At 39.6% G+C, this 14,842-nt stretch overlaps 1 protein-coding gene and 1 pseudogene across 16 annotated transcripts in view; both read left to right on the forward strand.

Moving 5' to 3' along the window:
• The window catches only part of LOC112839853 (uncharacterized), an 80,325-nt gene that overhangs the window by 22,843 nt on the left and 42,640 nt on the right, over window positions 1–14,842 (forward strand). Inside the window, exons 1-4 of one of the 16 annotated variants that reach the window (XR_012375245.1) lie at window positions 1,697–2,963; window positions 11,162–11,266; window positions 11,420–11,532; window positions 13,723–13,806. The exons of 8 other annotated variants lie outside the window; for them this stretch is intronic. The gene's annotated coding sequence lies outside the window, so the exon portion shown is untranslated. Of the gene's footprint in view, window positions 1–1,696; window positions 2,964–11,157; window positions 11,267–11,419; window positions 11,533–13,722; window positions 13,807–14,842 lie in introns of those variants that run through there. 7 more of the 16 variants (XR_012375244.1, XR_012375249.1, XR_012375252.1 and 4 more) reach the window with 7 other exon arrangements.
• Window positions 8,266–8,422, forward strand: LOC112840111 (U4 spliceosomal RNA; annotated as a pseudogene).

Genomic DNA, 14,842 nt, shown 5'->3' on the forward strand with positions numbered 1-14,842 from the left:
ACCTGAAATTGTAAATGTAGAAATGAAAAAGCTAAAGAGTGTTTTAATTTAAAACTTGGGCTACTACTATATTTCCTTTTGTATGAAGTATGGCTGCCTATGCTGACTTTATTTGTATGAAATCGCCTTTAATAATCTTCCATGGTAGTCAATGAAAAAATTTTTCCTATGTTGCCAATTTAGCAAGCATAAATTACTGAGAACTTTATATGGAATAAATTGTATTCTTAAGCCTTCTCAGATGTGCAGCCAATAGAGATTTTAAAGCAGAAAACGAAATGCAAAACTTCGCTCTAAGGGGAATTGGTTGCATTTGGAACCTTCTCTGGAGTTGCTTTCTCTCTACCCCTGTGAAGGGATTACTGGGGCTGCATTCCAACCTGAGGCTTTCTCAGCCACATGTGGCTCTTCAGAAACCTGCGTGTGGTTTCCTTCTTGGATCTGAATAAAGCGACAAGGAATATTGCAAAGTGAACACAGCGGTGGGCCCAAGGAAAGAAAATGAGGAACTCCACTGGGGTCACAGACAGGACAAAGAGGGAAGGTGTCACGGATCCCAGATGAGCCATTACCTGACTTTCGTGCTTTTGTCAAGAACCCTGCGCTACCACCTTTTTTTGTAAAACCATTGTAAGTGCAATTCATGGGCACTCATAAATGCAAGGTAAGTTTAATTGATTTGTGGCTTTCCACATTGCTGACGATGAAGTGGGGCTTTGGCTGTTGAAAGGTGAGGGGAACTTGATTTCATTGCAGAGATGAGATGCCGCATTCTCTAAGCTGACAGATGGATATTCCGCTTCAGAATTCATTATTTGATGTGAAGGACAATAGTGAAAATCTGAATCTGCTAAACAGTTCAACAGGTCAAAATACAGACCATTAAAAGTTAAATGAATTGGAACGTTGAAAATCATCGGCAAATACATTTATGTGGCAGTTTCTAGCTTCCCTGATGATCTTTTTTGATAGTCTTTTCTGTGTCATTTGGAGTATACCCGCACTCTCTTTCAGCTCGCTACTGTGGTGCCTGACCAGAACTTTGGGTCTGTGCTGTACCTCGACACGGGATGGAAAATAACATCTCTCAGCTAAACATACCAAGTGTCTTGATGGGGGAATTGGTGCTTTCTCGGTCTCCCATGGATAGGGTGAGAAAGAGGAGGATGCTTAACCCCTGGACCCGTGTCTAATTAGTGTCCCTTCACATCCCAAGCACGTGGCCATATATACGAACAGAAAAGTAAGTTATAAAACAGCACAGGGTAATTGTCATTAGTCAAAACATGGACGAGTACCTAAAGCCAATTTTATCAGTTTCCTGTCCAATCAGCTCCCCTCCATGGTTTTAAAATTATATCCAGGGATTCCCAGAAGTTTCTGTCTTTGAGAGGCAGACCCTGGTTTTCAGACATGACATAGAACTACCTTGGGGACTAGGTAATAAAAAGCAAATTCTGGCTTTTGGTTTGGATGCATGCCCTCTCTTTTTCTTTCTCTTGGATCTCGGGCTCTGGGAAGCCTTACAGAAAGGCCCACGTGGCAAGGACCTGGAGTCTTTGGTAACAGACAGCAAGGAACACCTAGGTGAGTGAATTTGGACCCAGATTCTTCAGCCTCCGTAAGTCTTAAGTGACCTCTGCTCTAGCCAATAACTAGACCACAACCTCACAAGAGACTGTGAACCAAAAGCACCCCTCTAAGCTCTTCTCAGATTCCTGACCCTCAGAAACTGTGAGAACATAAGTGTTTGTTGTTTTAACTTGCCATGTTTGGGGTTAATTTGTTACACAGCAATAGATAACTAGCACCTCCCTAAGAAATAAGTTGCACAGTGTCTGGGATTGACTAGAAGGCTAATAAATATTTGTGGAGAGTATGAATTAAAATGAATAAATGAAAAGTTTAATTTATATCCTTCCACATCTTTCCTTACCCTATAGCCTCTTTTAAAATAGCTTCATGAAAGAGTGTTTCTGAGGGAGGATCTCTTTAATTATTAAAAGTTCAGTCATTCTGCAAATATTTATTGCTGCTGGTATTTGAATGACTCTTTAACTATGAAATACTTGTGAGCCCATTTGGACATCTGCCAGGCTTTTATGAGGAAATATTTATTGAAGCTCTCTCTGCAAGTCTCTTTGCTTTTCTATAAGTTAAAACCCAGATTTTGGGTCAGGTAGGTAGACACAACTAACCCGGATGAGTAAAGGGTTAGTGGAAGGACAGAAGTTATCTCTGCCCTGACATACTCAGGGTATTCATGGGTGAGAATGAGACCAATCACTAAACTGAGGGATATGAATAATGCAAGGCACTTAACAGTTACTGAGAGCAACTTGCAGAGGGATATGGCTCACTTATATTCTCTGTGGTGTGATATATGACTGCAGCTGGCCTTTGGGTCAGATAATCTGGCTCAGAATCCCACTTCCTTTATTTACAAACTGTGAAAACTTGAAGAAGTCACTTCATCCTTTGGAACCTCATTTTCTTCATCTATCAACCAAGCAAACACGGAGTATGCTATAGGATTTCTTAAAAGACAAGGTATGAAAAGGTTTAGCTTACCACCTGGCATGCAGTAGGTACTTCAAAAATTGTTAGCTACTTTTTATGATAAGTTTTTAGACCACTTTTTATGATAAGTTGTTAGACCACTTTCCTGCTCCTGGGCACCTCTCTGTCTTTATCCATTAGCAGTATGGTGGGATTGTCTGAAAATCTAGAGACAAGAAGTATGACTAAAGCATATTTGGGTTTCTCTGCTACCCCAGGAGGAGGCTGGCGAGATGGGATATGTTAACTGTCTATAGGACTGGACTCTGGAGAAGATGCTGAACATTCAAGCTACTGTCCCCTCAGCTGTACATGGCCTTCCCTCCAGTTTTGGTTCTGCCTTTTGACTGGTCTCCTTAGTGCATTTGGAGGCTCCTCTTGCACCATTCAAAGTGACCTTGATGGTGGGTCCTCCGTATATCTAAGTTGCAATTCTGAGGCTTGAGCTCTATGGGTCATTGCAGAAATGGCTCAACTAGAAGATTTCAAAGCTATTTAGTGAGGGAATCAAGTCAAAAAGTGGTTCTCTTGCTCATCACTTGGTTGCTTCACCTTGACTTGACCATGCTTGTAATTGTATGAGACTCCCTGCATATTCTCTTCCCCTTTTTCTTCATCATGTTAAACTTGCTCACTTTGTTAGTTTCTTCTTCTCCTCTCATCCACTCTTGTAATGTCCCTCATTCTCCCCTTCCACTTCCCGGTCTACCTGCCTACCATGCATGATGAAGTAGGGAAGAATAAAACCAGGAATACGTCTGGAACCACTTTGCTTCCTTCCTTTCCTGCCTTTTACTTACTCATGTTATGTGCTTCTGTTGTAAAGACACGTTGAAATTTGCCAAGCAAATGAGCTTTTATTAGGATGGATCCAGCTATATTTTATATTTTAGGTAGAAGTCTAGGGCTTCTATGAATGTCAATAAAAAGCATATAAGTCTTTAGGTAACATGGACAAAATATCTTTCTGGTTTGGCTTGCTTCCTTGCTTCAAGTATACTGTAATTCTCAACCTTTTTGTATTTTCCTTGAATGGGTCTTCTGAGCTTTTGGCAAGACATGGATACATAAAATTTACCATACATAAACCAGTCTGAATAAACTTCTTCATTTTGAGAGTAAAGATACAGAGCACAGCCAGAAATATGATGCTATTTATTAGATTTATTAAAATGTCCTTACTATGCAAGTTTCTTGGACCACATGTGCAAATAAATATGACTGATACATTAAATGTAATATCTAATTACAGTAAATCTAATGTGTCTATTCTCTACACATTTACATTAACATATGTGTATTTCAGGTTTGATATCCATTTTTCTGATATTTAGTAAGATAACACTCCTTTTAATTTTTTTTGAAGTCCTGGCAGGAGAAATTGGAAGACACAGTTGAGTACATCTTTAGAATGCCCTCTCCTGAGAGCAGAGAACTCCATGGCCTCTCCTTATCCCCATCTCTTCCTATAATTATAAAGGAAAATATCTTAATAGATCTATGGGGTTCATGGCTTCTTTTTGTTCTAACCCATTATTTCAACATAAGAAACATATGCATAGCAATTGTAGCAAGTGAGAGTGGAGAGAAAAAAGATAAAATTTTATTATTCAGGATAAGCTAGTTTATGCTGTTGTAACAAATTAGCACTAAAATATTTGTTGCTTAACAAAACGAAGGTTTATTTCTTGTTCACTCTTCATACCAGTTACAAGAGGGCTCTGTTTCCAAATACCCACCCAAGGGGCCGATGATGGAGGCTCTACCACCTACAATTGAATTAGTGGCATCCTCTGTGGCTATAGAAGGGAAGAGAGTGTTGACATGTCTCCTGCCCAGAAGTGACACGTAACTCTTCTGCTCATATACTGTTGGCAAGAATTAGTCACCTGGCCAAGCATAACTGCAGGGTCTGATAAATATAGTCTTCCCTGTCCCTGGAAGAGAGAGGGAAACACACCAGTAATGCCCATCACATTATATAATTCAAACCCTGAGGTTTGAGGTCCCTGTGTCCTAGGTCATAAAATAAGCTAATGGCAGAGTCAGTACTAAAACTCAGCTTTTTTTTGATACCAAGTATTATTTCTGCTGTTATTTTTATAGTAGTTAACTCTTTTCTATATGGAAGTTGATGGCACAAAAACGTTGCAGAGCTATAGAATATGTCAGAAAAATCATCAAGTACGAGTGAAGAATGATGACTTTACTGTGTTCTTAACTCTTTCTCCTTCTTTTCCTATCCACCCCAGCCAAGGCTTATTTTCTGGTTGTGGCTTGGGGGATTTCTAAGCCATATCCCCTAGTACCATGATGAAGGAAATATTCTCTCTTACTCAGGCAAATGCAAATTTTTGACACTAGAAGTAGTCACAATATCTTCCAGGTACCAAGAACCTTCAATTTCACAAATCACTTTTAAATATCTTTTCTTGTTGGCTTCACACATAACATACCAGAGATATGCAGGTTGAATCACTGACTTGGTATTATAGATGCCCAGGGCAATGGCATGATATGCTCAAGGTCACACAGCCAATTAATGGGACGATCCAAAGCTTTGATTTTTAAGATCAATATTAGAGCACAAGCTAGTTTTTTTTTTCCCCTTCCTATTTGCCGGCATTCAGGATTTTCTGGTGTGAAAGAATGATTAGGTGACTTTCTCCAAATTTCAACAGCTTTGCAGTGACAGAATGAGGAGCATAATTTGACTCTTAACCAAAGCGCTTTTATAGATTCTTATGTTGATACAAATACAACACCTGTTAACATCTGGAAGGTGTTACATTGAGGCTAAACTTACATCTCAAGTGCTTGGATGTCTTTTGACACACTGAAAGGAATTCTTTTTGGTTTCCTTAATTGGTACAATGAGGATAATAATTATACCAAAAACGTGAGATTAAAAGAGTGCCTGTCATAGTTCATGTGCTGTATGCATGTTTGCTCTTAATGTTACTCAACGCTCTAGAATGATCAAGAACAGGGAGGGAACATGAAACAAAAGGAGTAAATCTCAGCTCCACAGATTCTCTTTTGATCTCTTCTTTCTGTTTTTGAGAAGTTATCAGAGTCCTGGCGTACAAAACATGTAATTCATAGAAATGTTGCACGACTGATAAATCCCATTGGGCTAGTGAGATTGCTTTCAGCTGCAAATAACAGAACCTCACTAGAAACTGGCTTAATCAAAAAGAGAATGTATTAGCTCACATAATGGAAAAGAACATGGGAGAGATAAGTGCGCCAATCAATAATGCCCCTAGGAAATATATATATATATACACATATATATATATACACACACACATATATATACATCTATGACTATATATATATATATATATATATAGGCATCTATCTATCTATCTAATCTATCATCTTTTGGCTTTATATATATATATATATGTATATATATATATATATATCTTTTGGCTCGACTTTTCTTTGTATTGGCTTTGTCCTCAAATAGATTCTCTTCAATTTGCAGCAATGATGACTACCAGCACCTCAAAGATGGTATCTTACAAGTTTAGCTTCTTTCTCAGTAGTTGCACCAAACATTCCAGGATTAATACCCAGAGTTTTGATTAGGTCCCGTGCCCAGCCTAAAAAAAAAAAAAAAAAAGGCACCATTACTTTGATTGGTCAGGGGTAGGTCACTGACCAACCTATGGAAACAATAGGCAGAGTCAGCCCCAATGAAATTTTAAGGACTGAGAACAGAGAGAGAGGGTGGTGTCTTATAGGAAAATCGAGGTGCTATTACCTGAAGAGGGAATGGATGTTGAACAGGGAAGAACGACTGGTATCTATTCTAGTGCTCAACAATATGCTTGAGTATGAGAAAATAAGTTATTGTAGTCAAGAATATTATTTTACGTGAAAAGCAACAAGAGTTACAATGCTAAGGACAAGAGGAAAATCTGATGGATGAAATTGGATCTCAAGTTACCTTCTTCTCTTTTAACAGTATATTTCCCCAGGAATGTAATAGAAGTGGATAACGTCTTTTGCATTTTCATTTCGTATGGCAAAAGATATTGGGGGGAAGATGTATAGGTTACAAAACAAAATTTTGAAACCTTATAAGTGATCAGTCCTCTCCAAGTAAATAAATATGGAAATGCGGGTTTATTCTTTAGATGAGATCATTTTTTTAATTCCCAGAAAATCCCTCTTACTCAAACAGATTTGCCTGTGCTTAATCTGTAAGCAGTGCTGGTCCCAACACAACTGTGTTCAGAAGAGGAACCTTGTCTTTGATGTTCTACTCTTCTGTAGGCGCCAATTACTATTTCCCCAAGCCTGGAGCACATGGCTAGGGGACAGACACTTCCTTCTTCAAATCACATCCATTTATCTATGTGGGCAAAGTCCATCATTCTCATCCATTTATCATATCTGGTTTGGGTGGAACTCATTTCCGACTGTCACACATAAAATACTCCCTAAACACTAACTAAATTCCTACCAGTCCCTCAACAGACTACACTCATAAATAAACCCTATCAGCTGATATTTGTATCAGCACATTCCTGTTTCTTAAGTTCTCGCATGGAAACCATTTCACCTGATCATAATGGGAGCTTTGGAAGGCAGGTGGGGCAGATATGATTATTCTCATACCACAAATGATGAAACTAAGATGGAGTGACCTACTCAAACTAATAATGAGTGCAAATCTTCAGATTCCAGACCTCAAGTTTTCCCCACTACATTTCATTATCTGAGATTGGGTGAGGGCAGTAGTGTAGGCTGTAAGCTTAGAAGAAATCAAATGACCAATGGTTTGAAGACTAGCTCTGCTGATTGTTAGTTGTGTGTGTGGCCTTGGGCAACGTTCTTCATCGATTATTCATCTGTATCATTATTATTATTCCATACCTCATAGGATTCTTGTGATTATTAAATGGCATAATGCATGGACAGTGCTTAGCAGAGGTTCCATATATAGCCCCAGCTTGAATAAGCTAGTTATTGTTAGAGTTGTCATCATGTATCTCAAAATGTAGTTTCGGCCTCCAGTCACAAAGAGGGAATAAAGAACTGAATCATTCATCTGCAGTGTTCCATGCTTCTGCCTCTATTAACTGCAACTTGCAGATATGGATGGAATGGGAGGATGAATTGCCTGAATCAGTATTATGAGGTTAATACTCTTTGCATATTCTAGCAGCTAAATGTGAACTCTGCAATATGTTTGAACAATTAAGTTTAGACTTATGTAAAAACAACAGCCATTTGAGTCTTCTTAGACTAACTAAGCCCCAAAGAAAGAATTCCATGCATTTAACTTTGTTTTGGACTTTTCCAATTCAGTCTGCATTACAGATTTCCCAGTATTTTTTTTTAAGATTTTATTATTTTTAAGTAACTCTACACCCACTGTGGGGCTCGAACTCATAACCTCCAAGATCAAGAGTCGCATGCTCCTCAGACTAAGCCATCCAGGCACCCCTCCCAGTATTAGTTTTTTTTTTAAGATTTTATTTATTTATTTGACAGAGAGAGACACAGCGAGAGAGGGAACACAAGCAGGGGGAGTGGGAGAGGGAGAAGCAGGTTTCCCGGGAGCAGGGAGCCAGATGCGGGGATCGATCTCAGGACCCTGGGATCATGACCGGAGCCAAAGGCTGACGCTTAACAATTGAGCCACCCAGGCACCTCCCAGTATTAGTTTTATTAAAAAAAAAAAAAAAAAGCTTTGTGCAGTAGCAGTATCGTAGCCGATGAGGTTTATCCGAGGCACGATTATTGCTAATTAAAAAAAAAATAATAAACCACTTAGTTCCACACAACCCGGATAGTGGTTCTTCTCTCATGTCAGAGCTGAATATAATGGTCAGAACAACCGTTTCATTTGAGCAGACCCTCATCAACACATGGTTTGGCAGAGGAAAGGCAAATGAAAACAGAAAGCACAGTTCTATGAAGGGGCAGGCTTCCTGTTGATCTTGGTTGCTTCTTTTAGCCATTTGGGGCTTGGAACAGTATGTCAGAAATGGAGCCCAGTGGTGGGGAACAGTGGTGAATGCACAAGACCAAATCCCTGCCGAGAGAGCTTGCAGTCTAATGGAGGGTACAGAGAGTAAACAGATATATTGAAAGGTGGTGATGGAAGCATGGGGGCTGGGAGCAAGTGTATGAGGAGCACCTAATTCAGATCTGAGGATTGATGACATCTGAGCAGAGGGTGATGGATGAGCATGAGGGAGCCAAATCGGGGTTTGGTTGGGGGAGAGCAGGGGCAATTATCGCAGGCTGAGGGAAGAGCTGATGGAGGGACTGAGGGGAGGGAGAACACCTAGCTGGTGGCAGAGTGCAGAATTCAAGGAGAAATCTGGCAAGAGAGGGGGCAGAGGAAGGGTTGGGAGCGGAAGAGGGAGGGATTACAACAATGGAAACTTCTTGCGGTCTTACCCCCAAATCCACAAGACAGGAAATGACCTCCGCTGTCCCTCTCTCTCTCCCAGGGGAAACACGACTTCCCTTAAAACCCAGGCTTTCTGGGGATTGAAGGAAAATAACAACTTCTAAGCACTTAATATATACCAGGCAGGTTTTTGTTTTCTGTTTTCTGTTTTTTATCTTTTTTTACTTGATATTGATTTAAATTTACAACAATCCTGTGGAATAGGCTATATTGTTCTACCTATTTTATCAGATGAGGATGTCGAAGCAAGGGGAGGGAAGTGGTTTTCCCAAGGTAACCCAGCTGATGAGAGGCAGGGCCAGGGCTGGATCCCAGGTAGTGTGGCTCCAGAGATTTTCCCCTCCACAATGAATGCTTGTGGCAATGAAGTGTCCCATGAGTTGACTCAGGAATGCCTTATAGAGCTTCCAACACCGTGTCATGGAGAGTGATAGAAAAATTTTCTGACATTAACACAGGGATTTATACTTTTATCTTTTTTAGTCTTTATTCAGGATGATGTTTTAATAAAACATGCTTATGAAAACAAAGATGTCTTTAAGTTCAGATTATAACTACGATTTCAAATTGTGGTGGTTTATCATGGGAAAACTTCCAGAGGCCTTTTATCTTTGCGTTTGCTTTTTCTTTAACATAGGTAAGAAAACTAGGAAGGCCCTTGTCTCTTAAAGTAGGTAACACTTCCTGGTTCTCAGGAGGAGACAACGATGCTTTCTCAGCACTGTGACACTATTGAAAGTCAAAGACTAGGTTTTATGATGACTCATCCAGGATTTTGTTTTGTAATTTTGTAAAGCAAAATTTCCCTTTTTCACAGATTGAGTGTCATTCTTTTGTGCCCAAACAAAAATGAAGGCTCCAACCACATCTGAAATACCTTTTTTAGTGTCTCTCTCTAAAGCTCATGAATTAGAATGCCAGAGGTACAGTGTTGTTTTAAAGATTTTATTATTTTATTTTTTAAGATTTTATTTATTTATTTTTGAGAGAGAGAGAGAGAGAATGCATGAGTGCATTGGGGGGGAGGGGCAGAGAGAGAAGGAGACTCCCTGCTGAGCAGGGAGCCTGATGTGGGACTTGATCCCAGGACCCTGGGATCATGACCTGAGCCAAAGGCAGACATTTAACTGACTGAGCCACCCAGGCACCCTAAAAGATTTTATTTTTAAGTAATCTCCACACACAACGTGTGGCTCGAACTCACAACTCTGAGATTGAGAGTCGCATGCTCTATGCCCTGAGCCAGCCAGGCACCTCTGTTTCTTCTTCTTCTTTTTTCGACATACAGTGTTATATTAGTTTCAGGAGTGCCATGTAGTGACTCAGCAATTCTGTACGTTACTCAGTGCTCATCATGATAAGTGAGCTCTTTAATCCCCCCTTTTCCTTTTCCCCCTAACCCCACCCACTGCCCCTAGTAACCATCAGTTTGTTCTCCATAGTTAAGAGTCTGTTTTTTGGTTTTGTCTCTTTTTTTCTTTATTCATTTGTTTCTAAATTCCACATATGAGTGAAATCATTGAAATCTTTTTCTGCATCCTCTGTAGTGCCAAGTGATGTCCTAGAGACTACACATTTCCATGAAAAATAAGGTAAAGAGGTGAAATACTGATTACAAAAGAACAAGATGCTGAATTTAAACTTGATGACTTTATCAAAGAAGTTTATTACTGACCATCATGACAACATCAAAATTTGCATTGTCTTGTTCATATTTCCAGTGCATTCACAACTTTTGACTAAACTCTACTTTTCATTGGGAAAAAGAAAAGTCATGAAAAGTGTTTTTAGGTTTGGTAGATGTATTCCAAGAATACTTGTCAGAGAATCATATTAAAAAACAAAAACATTGTGTAATATTTATATTACCAGAAAAAATGCTTTGATGAAAAAATATTTTGGGAACACCTATAATTAGTTCCTGGAATTGATCTTTGTGTTGTTTAATGCTCTGTCCCTGTCAAAAAACATTAGTCATATTGGATCACCTCATTTGATCTCTACATCCTATTTCCTATTTCCTTCCAGGACATGTGAACATGGGCAGACACTTTTTAATTATCCTGATCAAGTGCGGGGGACATTTTTTTGCTGACCCCTCTTGTAATCAACTGTGATCTCCTAGAAGCAGGCGAATTGATTGCTTCTATCCTTCCCAGCTAGCCAGAAGAGTGGGTCATACATTATCCTGCCCCTTTGAAAAATCCAGCTTGTGATTGATTTCATGACTGTCTGTGGCAGCAAATTCCTCAGAATGAATTCTACCAGGTGAAGAAGTATTTTCTATAACTTGCTTTAAATTTCTTTAGCATTAACTACGCTGAGTGCACAGTCTCTTTCAGGACAGTGTAATAAGGATCTATCAGTTTTACTGGCCAGTACCTATCTTTCGTGCCGAAGTAAATCTGTTTTATTTTCCAGCCCAGATTTAGTAATTCTAACTTTTGAAATCCCCTGTCATGAGTGAATCTTCACTGCCCTCGATTTCTTGCCCTGCTTTGGAGCTCTGCCATCCCTGTACTACCTTCCTTCAGGTGAGGAAGTAAAAGGTGAAGACAAGAGCACAGGCAAATGTCTAGCGTTTTCCTCTGTGTTGCTATTGTACTTTCTTTCTTTCTTTTTTTCTTTCTTTCTTTCTTTCTTTCTTTTTTTCTTTCTTTCTTTCTTTCTTTCTTTTCTTGATTGCACACAAAATGAGAAATTTACCCAAAGCAAGGGAAAATTTCTTGGAAATATTTTTATCTAATTCATACACTGGGGCACTTGGATGGCTCAGTTGGGGCACTTGGGTGGCTCAGTGGGCTAAGTGTCCAACTCTTGAACTCAGCTCAGACGTTGATCTCACTGTCATGAGGTCAAGCCCTGCGTTGGGCTCCAAGCTGGGCATGGACCTACTTAAAAAATAAATAAAATAAAATAAAATAAAATAAAATAAAATAAAATAAAATAAAAACATCTAATTCATACACTGTGTGGTGTCTCATCTTATAGCCCTCTATGGCTTGAGACTTTTTATTCTATGGGAGATGTCCTAAAGAGTTTCAACACAACTTTTTTCCAGTTTGGATATCTCCTAGGTATAAGCAAGGCTTCTTTTTACTAAATAAGATAGACATCACTTTATCAAATAAATGGATATTTCAGGCATTAGCTACTAATGAAATAAAATCATAAGTAAAGTGGCTATCCAAAGACCACATTTTCTCTAGATTTTTGCCAAGATGTGCCTCATCTTCACCTGCATGCCCCAAAAATATGATTTCTCATGACTTTCTTTTATTAGTTTTGCAATGTCATTGTCAACATGGAATTATCTGATGACTTAAAACTTTTGTAAGATTTTCAAAACTTAAATGAAAAATTATATTTTATTTATTTATTTATTTTTTAAAGATTTTATTTATTTATTTGACAGAGAGAGAGAGAGAGACATAGCGAGAGAGGGAACACAAGCAGGGGGAGTGGGAGAGGGAGAAGCAGGCTTCCCGCCGAGCAGGGAGCCCAATGTGGGGCTTGATCCCAGGACCCCGGGATCATGATCTGGAGCCGAAGGCGGACGCTTAATGGCTGAGTCACCCAGGCGCCCCCCAAAATTATATTTTAATAAAACATATCTTGTCATTTATTGAGATGTGTGTGGGAAAGACATGATACTTCATGCTTGTTGACCAAACTGGCTTTGAGATATACTTGAATTGTGGGGGCCCAGAATGACCAAAAAAAAAAAGGATCAAATTGGGGTAGCAATGATTTTAACTTTGTTTTAATTTTGGTATTTCTGTAAAGAGGAGAACATAGAGGAGGGAGGAAAACGGAGAAGAGAGGCACATGCGTACGTGTGGGGGGGGCAGGTAATGACAAATTAAGAATGCCTCCACAGTGACACACTTTTGGCCTTTCTTGTCTTATTCATCTTCCTTCCCTCGCTTCTTCTCTTCTCTTCTTTCCTCCACCCATCCAGCCTTGCCAGACTCCCTTGGGCTCTTATGCCACAAGCTCTTCTTTCCTCTGTGTCTTCTTGTCTTCTCTCTCTTTTACTCCCATCAAAGATTACTGAGCACTTATTATGTGCCAATATGGCACTAATCACTAAAGTATAATGGTAAACTGGAAGTAGTCCCTGAGCTCACAGAGCAGGAATGAAGCACTCGAAAAACAATTGCATAAAGTGCATTAGGAGTCATCCTTCAGGAACCAGAGCAGCATGGATAAAGCACCCAGGTCCTGGTTGAGGGGGGTGTGAAGGTTTCCTGTGGGAAGCCAGGTTAAAACTGGTATGTGAGGGATGGGTGGAAGTTGGCTGGAGGAATAAGGAGTTAGGGGAAGAAAAAGTCATCCACAAAGCAAACAGAGCTTGTGGCATAAGAGCCCAAGGGAGTCTGGCGGGCCTGGATGGGTGGAGGGCAGGGCTCCAGGGGAGGGTTCTGCTCCTGAGGCCACCAAGGCTTGGATGCCAGCGATTCGTTTGAAAACATTAATGACAGTATTTGGGAAACTATTTGGGGACAAGAGGGTGTTCTTTTCCCAAAATCAAATAAAGATTAGGTAGAGTTGTAATTATGACAACAGAATCTTTGAAGTTCTAAGGAACAACTTAGAAATTCAAGAATATGCCAAACATCTGCATCCCTGTCTCCCTGTCCCTGTATGGGGACCTGAATATGGGGTAAGGGCAGCCCAGAGAGACGAGCTTGGTGCAGCAGAGGTTACTCATCTCTAAACAGGCAAAGAAGCTCGCTGGTGTAGAGAGATCTCTCTAAAAGTGCTCCTCATACAACTCAGAGAGACCATAGAAGACACTGTTTCAGGTACTTAATACTTTAATATTAACTCTCAAAATTATCTTTCTATCTCTTTCTTTCCTTTCTTTCTTTTTTTTTTTTCTCTTCTTCCCCCCTCTGTCCCTCCTCCCTCCCTACTTTGCTCTTTCTTTCTTTCTTTCTTTCTTTCTTTCTTTCTTTCTTTCTTTCTTTCTTTCTTTCTTTCTTTCTTTCTTTCTTCTTTCTTTCTTTCTTTCTTTCTTTCTTTCAACAGAATGGTAAAAGTCACAGAAATTAAACAACTTTTTAAATTTCTCACCCAGGCGGAGGGTCACTTTGTTGACAATGAAAGAAAATTAAAGGTCAAGGTCATGTTCCCCTTGCTCATCTTTTTATTGGTGCAGAAAGATAAATGCAGAGCTCCAAATGCACCTACAGATAACAGCTCCAGTCCCCCTGCGTGCATCCATCCATGTCCCCATGACCCCCAGGATACCAAGGGACATTCAACTTCAAGTGGGAAAGAAAATTTGCTGGAAGAGACCTCCTTGGAGCCCAGCATAGCTCTGTCACTGGAGTCCTGACTTACAGGACATCAAGAATGTAGTGTGGGCCCACATCTTTCTTCCAAATAATTCTTGATGAATTAGCTCAACTTCTCAGTTTAACAGACTGCTTACCTATCCTAAGATGTTTTTCTTTTTGGCCTAACAAAGGCAAGTGGTTTTGTGAGATGTCTAAGATACAGATCCTCTTTTGCAAATATAAGAATGAATTCTGAAGCTTGGTTGGAGGTTCAGAGCGGGGTCCCACACCATCATTTCATTTCTGGCTTTAATACCCTTTCATGACCAGAAAAAAAAAAAAAGAAAGTTGAAGCAGAGGTTGTATACCAAATTGCTAAATAACCATAATTCAACCCCCATGTCTACACAGTGGCAGACAAATGCTTTGGATGCAAACAGACAAACTCTGTACAGGCCCTCATAGGACTTAAATGTTTCAAACCATGTTTTTCTTAAGGGATATCTAGGACACAACTCTTGCCTAGATATATTTTAAATCAATTGGCAGAGAATATTTT

Source organism: Callorhinus ursinus, unplaced genomic scaffold (genome assembly GCF_003265705.2).
Source record: "Callorhinus ursinus isolate GAN/ISIS: 27379988/994484 unplaced genomic scaffold, GSC_fseal_2.0 scaffold47, whole genome shotgun sequence".
Lineage (NCBI taxonomy): Eukaryota > Metazoa > Chordata > Mammalia > Carnivora > Otariidae > Callorhinus > Callorhinus ursinus.